The 12,263-nt window shown below is 40.0% G+C and overlaps 1 long non-coding RNA gene and 1 pseudogene across 1 annotated transcript; one reads left to right on the top strand and one right to left on the bottom strand.

The window, feature by feature from the left end:
• Positions 1–1,302: 1,302 nt before the first annotated feature.
• On the bottom strand, positions 1,303–1,396 carry LOC147482991 (small nucleolar RNA R71; annotated as a pseudogene).
• Positions 1,397–4,825: 3,429 nt separating this feature from the next.
• Positions 4,826–5,470, top strand: LOC147482990 (uncharacterized). Its single transcript, XR_015203667.1, has 3 exons — positions 4,826–4,945; positions 5,026–5,129; positions 5,330–5,470. It is a non-coding gene; the product is annotated as an uncharacterized LOC147482990 (long non-coding RNA).
• Positions 5,471–12,263: the final 6,793 nt, after the last annotated feature.

Raw genomic sequence — 12,263 nt, 5'->3', positions numbered from 1 at the left:
ATAGTTGACTAGTGCATCTTGTGGGTAGTTGCATCGTAGTCTAGTTGCCTTTTCGTAAATCTCTCATTAGACTTTAAGTAAGAGTACTTATACGAAGAGAACATTAACATGCGGAAGGACTAGGAGTGGAACGAATCACTCTACTCCACTATATCTCATAGGATTGAGAGTAGAAACTTTGATAAACATATAGGCACATAAGATAGTTTTAGTTTACTTACGTTTTGAGTTTCATCGTTCATTTCGTAGGTAGACTATTCAAATTTATGTTTTATCAAATGGCGCCGCTGCCATCTTAGTTGCACTTTCGCATTGTTTTCGTAGTGTAAGTGCTTTTCTTAAAAGTCCCATTTCACCCACCCACCCGTGTTTGATTCATACTGTGGTTTTCCGTTTCATCGTTGAAAAATTTCAGCGAGAAATTACATTGGAAGCGCCAGCTTCGAAAGACCGCACTGGCGCCTCTATAACTTGAACACCGAAGCGACCAGCCCTAAAAACAACGTAATTTGAAAATTACCTGGAAGCGACACCACGCCCTATCTGGCCTTCAGCGCGCCTTTGTTAATTTTTCCGAATTCTACCGTTTTGACTCGAACTTTGATTTTTCAAATTTTTCAGTGTTCTAACTTTTTTATACACAACGAACAGCGTAAACAAGGCGTTATTCATAAAGCGAAGCAAGGGCCTTGTCAGGTATTCCTTTCTTCCACACCTCGCGATCTCTGTTTGAGGTTTATACTAGTATATCAGAATTGTTTGGAGTGTTGATGTGTTTAGCTAAGTTTGGTTTTAGCCTTGTATGAGATTAAGGTGCGGCGAACAAAAAACGTAAGCGTAATTACACAACAACGTCAACAAACAAGTCTATCTAGTATACCACCCACTACACCTCTAGCTACTATTTCACACACATCACGACACAATGCCCGGCGAAGAAGAGACTCTCTCTCGACTTCTACAAAGCCTTGGCGATAGCCCCAAATCTTGCATCGTTCTAGTAGACCCGATTGGGGATTTCGAATCCCCCAAATATTTTAATTTGTTACCCGCTTTTCATGGATTAGACCATGAAAAACCTTATCGCACATCGCGTAGGATTGAACAAGTCCTAACAACATTCCACCATCCTACGGTTGGTGCGGAACAAATTAAACTTTGGGTATTCCCTTTCACCTTAGCCGATAAAGGCGTCTTGGTTAAGCGCCTAAACGCCCTAATTCACGTGGACTCGTGGGTTAAACTTGTTGTTTGTTTATGGAACATTTTACCCACCCCTAAAGACGGATGAGATGCTTTCCAAGATTCATTTCTTTTCGACAAAATCCTCATGAATCATTTTTGAGGCTTGGAATCGTTTCACCGATCTCCTTATAGAGTGTCCACATCATAATTTAGCGAAAGACACGTTAGTTCGTTGCCTTTTTCAAAGGACTTCGCACCACCATAAAGAAGTCCTAAACATAATGAATGGGGTAGTTTCTTAAGTAAAGGAGCCTCGAGGCATATAAATTTTGGAAGATCGGACTAAAGCGTAATAATAATTGGGGGTAGTGACAATTACTCCGCCTCGCTAGTTCTTCTTCAAGAGTTAAGGCTACCAAGATGTTTGAGGTTAAATCAGATCCTAAGCTTAAAACTCTAATTGAATCCCTCACAAAAAGGTAGAGGCCATTTCTGTACAACAAAAGCCAATCCCGTCATGAATGTAAATTCAAATCCATGTAGTTTCATTTGGAGCCACGAAAGCATCCCGACTCACATTAATCGCCCTATTGCCTATGAACGGGCTTGTTCCATTAATAGTGAACTAACGCCCTTTGGAGACAAAATCCCAACTTCGGTTGGAGAAATAACCAAAACGTCACACCTCAAGGGTACAATAATCAATATGTTAGGCCTACGCGCCTTTTTAACCAAGCCCCCTACGACAAGGGCGAGGGTCGGGGTAATTTTAATAATTATAACAACTAAGTGCAACCTCGACAAGGTCAAGCACAAAGTCAAGGTAATTATAATAATTATAACGCTAATATAGGTATATCATTTCGGGTAAATAATAACTATCAAAATCCACCCATAAATAATTCATGTGAAATAGTTCGATCCACACCACCCGTGACTACTACACCCACACAACCGGATCGTCTTGACACCTTCATACAAGTGAGCCAAAAACTTTTCCAAACCATGGCTCAATCTAACCAACAAATTTCTACAATCCGTTAATAATTTAACCCAACGGTTGGCTCAAAATAAAGCCCAACCCAAAGGTGTGTTTCCAAGTCACGAAATACCTAATCCTAACACAACAAATACAGCCTTTGAGGTAACCGATAATACTAGTAAGGAACATGAAAATGTAGGTGAGCTAAAGGCCATCACCACTCTCCGATTACGGCAGAGTGGTTGATAACAAAGTAACTATGCCTATAGTTACCCCCCAAGATAGCCCTACACCGCTATATTACTAGATACCGAAATAGAAACTGAAGAGCCTACCCTTTGTAGAGGTACCGTTATAACACAACCTAAAAGCGAGGAAGCCACGGTTAAACATCCGGGTAATACCATTGCTAAATATAAATAGAAACCGCCCGTTTCCACAAAAATTAGCCGTGTTAACTAGGGATACAAATTATGAGGAGATTAGGGATGTTTTCAAGAATCTAACTATAAACTTTCCCTTCCTCGAAGCTATAAAAAAGCTACCACACTATGCTAAGTTTCTTAAGGAATTATGTACTACTAGGCGTAAGACCAATATACCAAAAGACGCCTTTTTAACAGAACAATTCCCAACTTTATCTGAACATAATGGAATTGTTAAGTACAAGGACCCTGGTTGTCCTACTGTACAATGCACCTTAGGAGATTCCTATATGACGACCGCGTTATTAGACCTGGGGGCTAGTGTTAACGTACTCCCGTTTTATTTGTATAGACAAATAGGTCTAGACGAGATGCAACCCACTAAAATGACGTTGCAATTAGCTGATCGGTCTATTAAGTATCCTAAGGGTGTCGTCGAAAATGTTTCGGTAAAAATTCAAGATTTTTACTATCCGCTGATTTTGTCATCCTCGATCACGAGAAGTCGATTAACGACTCTGTTCCGATCATCTTAGGGTGTCCTTTTCTGGCAACTGCCAATGCGCTCATTAATTGCCGTGATGGTTCAATGTCCATGTCTTTTGGCCATCTTGCTGTTGAAGTTAATGTTTTTAAAACAAACCACAGTTACCCGATTAGATCTATGGATGGAGAGGTTAGCATGATCGAGCTTTGCTCCAGATTATTTCAACAACACGTTCGGATAATCATATGCCCAAATTTCTTTCCTTTGGAAGTTCAGACTCAACATTTCCATCCCTACACTAGTCGATACACATATTACGGATGAGGATGAGATAGATGACTTTCTCAAAGATGTAGAGGACTATCATAGTAACGAGGATATGACCAATCTAGATGAGCAATTCGATGAGTTTCTTAGAGCAGGTGATGATTCACCCTATCAAGAACTACTTTGCACAACATCCACCTCGACTTCCCTCCTTCCACCCTTTGAAAGGAATCTCGAGTTTGCACTCGATCCTTTTGTTTCTCCTGTGCTCCATAATTTTTTAAATCCACCTAGTAAACAAATACTTCAGAAGGACAACCCATTTGACACCTTCATTTTCAGACTTGAGACAGTCCCTACACACACAATGAATGAGTTTTGTGCTAAAACCACATCCTCATTGTTTACAGGCTGTCTTTCTACAACTTATCCATATCCACCATATTCTCCACAACCATTCACTTTTCCACACTTATTTACTAGAACACCCACTCATTCAAAAATGAAAAAGAAGGTGCATGCTAGGTTACGTAATAGGGTTATCCGACTTCGCTCTCATTTTACTAGGTTGCGTCATAGGAAATCTTGGTGCTTGATTGTGTTTGGATATGTTTTCTGTGATATTTATTTATGGAATGATCCACAACTATTTCGGTTGTTGATATATGGTAAACTGCATGTTCATACATACGTTTAGATAAAGTCTCGAAAGTATCGACTATAAATGACTCAACTTTTTTGTGTTTGGTGCATTTTCTTTCATTTCCATATATTGGTGAGTGCACCATTAAGGTAACCGGCCCTCCCTATGGAGTGTGTGTGGCTGTAAGTACCGGATCCTAAGTCCACGTTTGACATAATTCACATTTTCCACTCTTGCATGTTTTCTCGTTTTTTTTTGAGTCATGTTTCTCTATGGGGTGAATTATGTCTTTCTTGTTTATTGTTTTCTTTTTAAAATTATATATATATATATATATGTATATATATATATATATATATATATATATATATATATATATATATATATATATATATATATATCTGACCAGCTCTTAAGCGGATGTACTTAAACGGACTTTATCTAAATATTGAAATCTCGCGAAATAAAATCCACGGTCTCTCAAAACCCAAAATCTCTCTCTCGGTCTTTCTCTCTTTTATTCTCTCTCCCATCTCTTTCGTTAGAACACTCCTCTCCCTCCTAGCACTCTCTTATAGCAAGTCCTAAACAAAAAGAGAGAGGCACAACACAAGTTTTGTCGTTACTGAAATTCTTTAAACTGATTCTCTCTTTCTTTCATCACATTTGAATGAAGAAAAATCATGATCTATTAGTTTTTTTTCATTAAAGATATATTTTTAAGCCTGTCATATTTATCATCCTGTTATATTAACTTGTTTGCACTGTGTTTCATGACCTACTTGAGGTTTGAGCATCGGCAATTTGAAAGAAAATGGATATAGAGATGGGGTTCCCTACTTCCCTTATGCCCTCCTCATAATGGTTCCTGAGTCCTGACATCAAACTTTGATACCATTTCAATTTTCAAGTGATCATTGATTACGAACTTTACTCTGAAGGAGGCCCAACTCTCAGTTAGGAAAAATTATTACTGTCGGAGGCAACCAGTTTTTTATATCTGTCTTTAACAGTGTTTATTATTTGGCATTTGTAGTTTTCTGCACAAGTGAACACCTACAAGCATTTCAGTTGTTTGGTTAGGAGGTAGAGCAGAAAAGCAAGATATGTTTTGTCTGACATGTTTGAAGTTCTTGCCAGGTAATCTGAATCTTTTATCACAATCGTCACATTTTGGATTTCTTTTTTTAATTTCCATAACATATCCAACATTTTTTAATTTCCATTAACATCTCCAGTATCTGAGCCAGGTAAATTTCGTAGGTCATCATATGTTATAAATGTTAAGCGAGCAGAGGTGCTTCAGTTCCCTTTTTATCTTTTGCCTTCTGTTTTGCTAGTAGTCCAAGGTCTGTCATATATCACGAACTTCTGGTCTGCAAGGGTGTCAGAAGCTACAACTATTGAAGGTGGAAGTGGCCTCGGATTCTATGAGGGCTGTTAACATCTTGAAGAAACAAGAAAGGGAATTAAGGGATTGCAGACTGCTCATCACGTTACATCTTCTTTGTTAACATTTCTTTATTTTTGTAATCCAATGTATTTACTACAAACATTTCAACCACTTTATACTTTATCGTTACATACTTGATGAATTTAAATAATAAAGTCATTTGTCGGCTACTTAATACTCATATTGCTTTGTGCCTTTGTTGCTTCTATGAACTATCTTGTCCGGGCTACTTTAATTCTCGGTTTCAAAAAGTTCGAGTCTACGAACTGTTGACTGTTGTTGACGAGTGAATTGCAGATTTGTTCAAGACTTCAGCTAGGAAGAAGGCTTCTTATATCTATTATCAACCGATTACTTAAGCCAATGTATGGTTTTGCTTGGTTCACATATTGAATTCCATCTGAATTACAAATTTCACATACTAGACAATGAAATTTGGATAGAAACTATTTTACGATACATCAAACTTCGGCTTCCAAACTGAAACATTGTATTTCTTCCTTGTAGGTATAAGCACCATCTTTTCAAATTCTAAGAAGCTATTGGTGTTTGTAATACCAGAAAAATTAAGCCATGAAACTTAGAAGCTATTATTCTAGAAATCATGCAAATCATTGAAACAAAGCTCCATGTAGATAGAGCACAGGATACAGAACAAATATTTTTCCCAACTTTACCAAAAAAACACTTACAATCACTAGACTAATCACTACCTCCAAATCCAAAAACTTTACAAGTTGTTAACTGAATTGGTACAGCTGACAAAAATTTGCACATCCATACAAAGGACTACAGGTAGAGGATGACTAGGGATGAAGCCCCTGTCCGGCTGCAGCACCTCCAGTCCTTGTTTGAGCCTGTTGTGAAGATCCATGGGAATTAATGTTGTTGGAAATGAGTATCTGGAGTTGCTGAGAAACACTAAAAGGTGGCGCTGTATGTGGTGGTGGTGATGCAGCTTGAATCGATTGAGTTGGCTGAACCATATATTGGCTAAGAGCAGCAGAATAAGCCTGAGCCTGAGTGCCTGACTAGATAGAGCTCCTCTCATTCGACTAGCAGGCCTCCAATTCGATCGATGGCAATTCGTTCAAGACATTAGATCTTGCAACATGTCTTTGTATTTACCCCCTATGCCCGTTGAAAATCATTGGAAAAGATGATCCGGTGCTTGGAGTTGAGCAGTGCGGCGGGTGGTGATCTTGCAACTTCAGGTAACGGTTAGGCTAGCGGCTCTAAGGCGATTATGCAAGTTACTTGCACCTCCCACTTCGACCACCGGCACCTAGTGGTCCTCGCTGAACTTAGGGGGGATGATAATGAAGATGATGTATGCTAGCTGGCTGGCGGTGGCGGAAGCCCGGAAGAAGAACCTCTGTAGGAACACGGAACTTGACTTGTTGCTAGAAGGCCAACAACCCGTTGCAATGGACTTGGGAATGTGGGCGGCCTTGATGATCCCAATTCTGCCAACAAAACCCAAGTATTCCATAAATTGCAGTAGAACACATCTCAATGCATATATCAAAGCGAGAAAATAATTAACATCTTTCGAGTAGCGGATAATTTCAAACATCCTTACCAGAAGAATTGCTATAAAAACAAGATGAAGTCATTCAACCCTCGCTAAATATAAATGTGTATTCATATATGACAAATTTGGTAACAATGTGACTACCATTACTTAGCACTCTGAAATGTATTCATTATATTATTAGGCCAAATGTTCGAAGAGCTTCGTAGATCTCCTCGGTAGCGAGAAGTTGTCACATAAACCGCATTTCATGAGTAAGAGCGTGGGTTCTTCCATACAATAGATAGACAAATATTCCAATAATCATCCGGATGGAAACACGAATCCATGTGCGCCGAAGTTTAGGAGAAATGTTTTAGAAGTTTACATGAGATTAGACCTTACTAAGCGGTAGGGTACAACACGGTACTAAATCCAAAACATTCATGGAAAATGAAGGACGCTTTGCTACATCTCAGGGAGGAAGAAGAAAATAAATTAAAACAACACACGACGGAGGAGAATAGAAAGTACTCACCCAAGATTTATCATTAAATAGACATTAACAAGAATGCACACAATGGGGAGGAGTGGAACAAATGGGCAAAGGAAACCTGTCGAAAATCCAGTCAATTATATGATCAATTCTATATTATAAGCACTTTCATGCCTGAGTTTTTAACATACATTATTCTCTTAGAACTTTAAAGTAATGCAATGCAAGATTGAATATAAAAGATACCTCCAGCATGTCCAAAGCTATGTCTTGCATCATCTTGGTCAACCCAGTAGAGTATAAATAGACCACACAAGAGGAGCATGCCTCCAACTGCGCACACTGATACGCGTGCAAATCTGATATAAACAAATACACATGGCATCCAAAACATTATTGAAAACTAAGGTTCAACTTCTTGATTTTGATACACGAGTTGCCCTAAGTTTGATGCAATTTCTCAAAGAATAATAAATAACATTGATATGATACTTCCAAGTCCCTATAATGGATAAAAACTTTCTTAGTTTCAAGCTGAATCAGGAAAACGAATGTGATGAAAGAAAGAGAGAATAAGTTTAAAGAATTTCAATAACGACAAAACTTGTGTTGTGCCTCTTTTTTTTTGTTTAGGACTTGCTATAAAATGAGAATGAGAGAAACATAAAAACATGAGATATAAAGAGAAAGAGAGTGGGAGTGAGGAGTGTTCTAACGAAAGAGATAGGAGAGAGAATAAGAGAGATTTTGGGTTTTGAGCGACTGTGGATTTTATTTCCCGAAATTTCAATATTTAGATAAAGTCCGTTTAAGTACATCCGCTTAAGAGCGGGGCTATATATATATATATATATATATATATATATATATATATATATATATATATATATATTAAAGAATAAACATAGTAATATAGGAAGTCTCGGAAATCGACTTTAAAAGACCATTTGCTAAAACAAATTTTCTAAGCTCTGTTGTAAAAATTTGTTTGGGGGGGTGTTAAATGTTTCCGATCCTAGAATGTTTATGTCCCATTAGAGTTGTTTAGGCCGTTTAATTGTATAACGATTCGGGTTGACATAATCCATGATTTTAGAGTCCAATTGTTCACATAACGTACGTCATGCACGCACTTTGAGGTGTTTTCCACTATCTTATATGTCATCCACAGTCGGAATAGAGTGTTTTATGGATCATTGGATTGGAAATTCTCTCCTGATCATTTCCATATCTCATTCGCAAAAATCGGACCGGTAACGAAGCGGCAATTTTGATTTGAAGTTTCGCGAAAAATCGAAAAAAATCAAAAATTTCGATTTGGGCTTGGGCCCGACCCGCGCCCACCGACAGCGCGACCGCGCCCTTACCTTAGCCAACAGTCGCGATCTTCTTCCATAACCGCCAAAAGCTTCAAAAAGCTTCAAAAAAAAAAAAAAAAAAAAAAAAAACCTAAATTAACCTACGCCCCCAATTCAAATCGATTTCAAATCTAACCTAAAAGCTTCCCACCACAACCTCCACCGATTTACATCACCAAAAACCACCGAAAACTCCAAATTTTAGTCGCCACTACTCCACTCCACCACCACCTTGTTGCTTCGGTTGGTCGATTTAAATCCCACCACCACATCCCATTTAAACCCCCACTACATTCTAAACACCAATGGCTCAACAACGCCAAATTTTGCCGGAGCAAGCTTTTACAGGCGACCACTTCGCGCCGTTTTACGGTGACGAAATGATCAGTCGAGACTGGAATAGCTTGTGGTACTCGACTGAAGCCTATTACCACGAGGACTTAGTCAGACGGTTCTACAATACGAGGGAGTTGGAAGGGACTAAGATTTTTGTTGTGGTGGCGAAGAGGAGGAAGGAAGTGACGATTGGGTTGTTGATTGAGATTCTAGGCATTCCGCCTAGAATCCATCTGGATGTCACCCTGCAGGAGTCCCAACATAATGGGGTAGAGCCATTGATGAACGAGACAGTTATTGGAGGGGACTACAATGCGAGATCGTGATTGTGTTCGACAAGCTTCCCTTAGGGACCAACCCCGGTGGCTGCGGACTCGGTGGATTGGTCGGAACGCCCCGGGAAGGAGAAGGTCGGCGACATCGGCCCGAATCGCCTCCATATCTTATGGATACTCCAAGAGCGAAGCACGAAGTTCTCAGATCTTGGAGTTTGAATTAGCATGATAGGGGAGTAGGGAAGTCTGTTGCCCCTCTCCCCGTGTTGATAACCAAGATCATGTTGAAGTTGAGAGCATTTCAGCGATCGATAGGACTTACATCACCCTACACCGTAACCCGCACATCTATAGGGGAGTGTGTCCAACGAGTGTGGAGGTTGGCTGAGGATAGAGAAGAAGAAGAAGAAGAGGCCGGTGGAGAGGAGAATGCCGAGGAGGCCGGGGAAATCAGAATGCCGAGGAGGATGAGGAGGATTTGGCGTGTTTTGATCGCGGATGCCTTTGAGAGGGTCCGGTCGGATCGTAACGCATGGCTGTGATTCATCGTGGCATGCGTTAAGCTCAACACTATCTGCGAAGACCTCCGGACTCAACGAGCAACGATACATCATAACTTCGAGGTCCGTACCGCAGAGAGGGCGAGAGGTGGGAACGGATGCCGAAGAGCTAGAAGCTCGCCGCCCGATTCGGGGAAGAGATGCTTACACGATTTTCGACCTCGCGGGGACTCTCTTCCGAGGACACACCATCGAGGAGCCGGCGTTATCGCCGAAGGGCTAATGGTGTTGGCCCATCAAGACCCGAGGCGATCTCCGGACCATGTGCCCTCTCGCTACCGATCACCGAGCAGTTAGGGATAACATCGTTTGGCGTTTTATGTTTATTTGTAGTTTCATTATTGTTATTTATTTTAATGTAAGTTTTATTTCCGTAATTTGAATTTTGTAGTGAAATGTACTTTCGAATGAAAATTTTAATATAATGTGGTTATTTTTTTATTATGCGTGGTTGTCTCATATTGATCCCACCTTCCCAAATTGTTTGGGGGTGGTTTTATCTATTCCAGCATGATTTTTATATAACCCTCGTGTTAGAATTTATTGCGGAGTCAAGGTGAAAATATGGCCGTTTAGGCATATCCAGGAATAAGTATAAGGGTAGGATGAAATCTAGATTAAATAGGTAGATTCTATCATAAATTCAACCTAAAAGATACTAGGTTTGAATTAGAATCAAGATAATGAGTTGTTTCCGTTTTCGGGTTTGAAAATTTTAGAATTTTCGGAAACTGCCATAAATACTTTTGGCAACTTCCCGATCCGTTTTAGCAACTTAAAACCTATATAAACTTCATACATTCTACACTTACAACTCACACTACACCTAAACTCCATCACTCACCTTTCAACTCCCACGATTCCCCGTGTTGGCTCATTTTCGAAGTTTCAAGAACTCCGAAAGCACTCGCTTCCTGCATATTTTTCTGAATTTTTGTCGAGGCCTTTTCGCTTCAAGCCGAAGACCGACCAGCCAAACACTAGAAATTCCAACTACTCGAGGCGACTTTCGGCGACCGACTTCCGTGGACCAGAAAATTTCCGTTTTTTGCGGGTAGTATCCGGATCATTCGCAGCTATTCCAGGCGTAATTTTGAGATGACATCTCCAACATGATACCGGAACAGTCTTTTCGAAGATTTGTTCCAAAGCACTACTTATGGTGCTTGGTTTTTGAGAAGCGATCACATCGTTGGCCGGGAGCCGCTTTATGGTAAGACTGATGCACTTTATTCTCCAACACTAGCATCTTATTTTTACGATAACTGCATTTTCTTTGAAAGACCGGATGGAGAACAAGTGTTCCCATCAACATTGATAATGAACCAATGGAAATTACCCGGTTCTTGCTAGCATTTGTTCTTGGACTTGCTATGCCCGCTGAAATACAAGACCCATGGTGCTATTGGATAGATAATATGTATGTCTACACTTATGAGTTTTGCATGAGTCGTATGGGCGGGCATTTTCGTGATCGAGAACCAAGGGGACTATAACGTCGCTTTTGGTAGCCTGTCCATGAACATAGGAACTGTTATGTTTTGGATCATGCTAAACATTTTAGGGGAATGGCGTTTTTCTTCTGTGAATGATGCCACTTGCAACGTTTTCCTTGCTTTAGCCACGGGACGTATGTGTCATGACCTTCCCCGAACCTTGATGTCTAGTTTAGCTCGATCCCATAGCATGAGGCATAAGTTCCTTCTTATGCCCGTTCTAGTTTCCCGTATTATGCTATGTTTCTTTCCTGTTTTTTGTACACGTTTCACGGATTGGATTACGGCCGATTAATCGCGTCACGACCCACCAATAGTATTATTCGATCTTTCCCGCAATGACTTGGCAAGGGTGGAGGATACAACCTCATCAGGTTGCACCCTACACCCCGTCAGACCAAGTGGCTCTTAATAGGTTAGCAATAATAGATGATAAATGGCGGGAAGCCTGGCAAATTATCATGGCATGGCAGGACGCAAAGGAACCTCACTTCTTTATGGAAGAAGAGGATGAGGAAGATGATGAGTAATGCGGGAGATAAGGTAAGTTTCATTCTAGTTAGTGTCTGCTTATGTCCCAAGCAATTTCATTCTTATTAACCCCATAATGGGTAGAACTCGTATAGAGTTGCGTCAATTTTTATTTCCTTTATTAGTACATTCTAACTTTGTTTTGCAGATGTTCCTGAATTTCACACGTTTCAATGGTATTTTTCTTACCCTCTTTATTTACAATGCTTTGAGGACAAAGCATGCTTCTTTTTGGGGGCATAGAAACACGTGTAAT

The sequence above is a fragment of the Coptis chinensis genome, chromosome 8 (genome assembly GCF_015680905.1).
Source record: "Coptis chinensis isolate HL-2020 chromosome 8, ASM1568090v1, whole genome shotgun sequence".
Taxonomy (NCBI): Eukaryota; Viridiplantae; Streptophyta; class Magnoliopsida; order Ranunculales; family Ranunculaceae; genus Coptis; species Coptis chinensis.
Note: the sequence above shows the minus strand (reverse complement) of the source record. Positions and strands in the feature narration are given on the sequence as shown.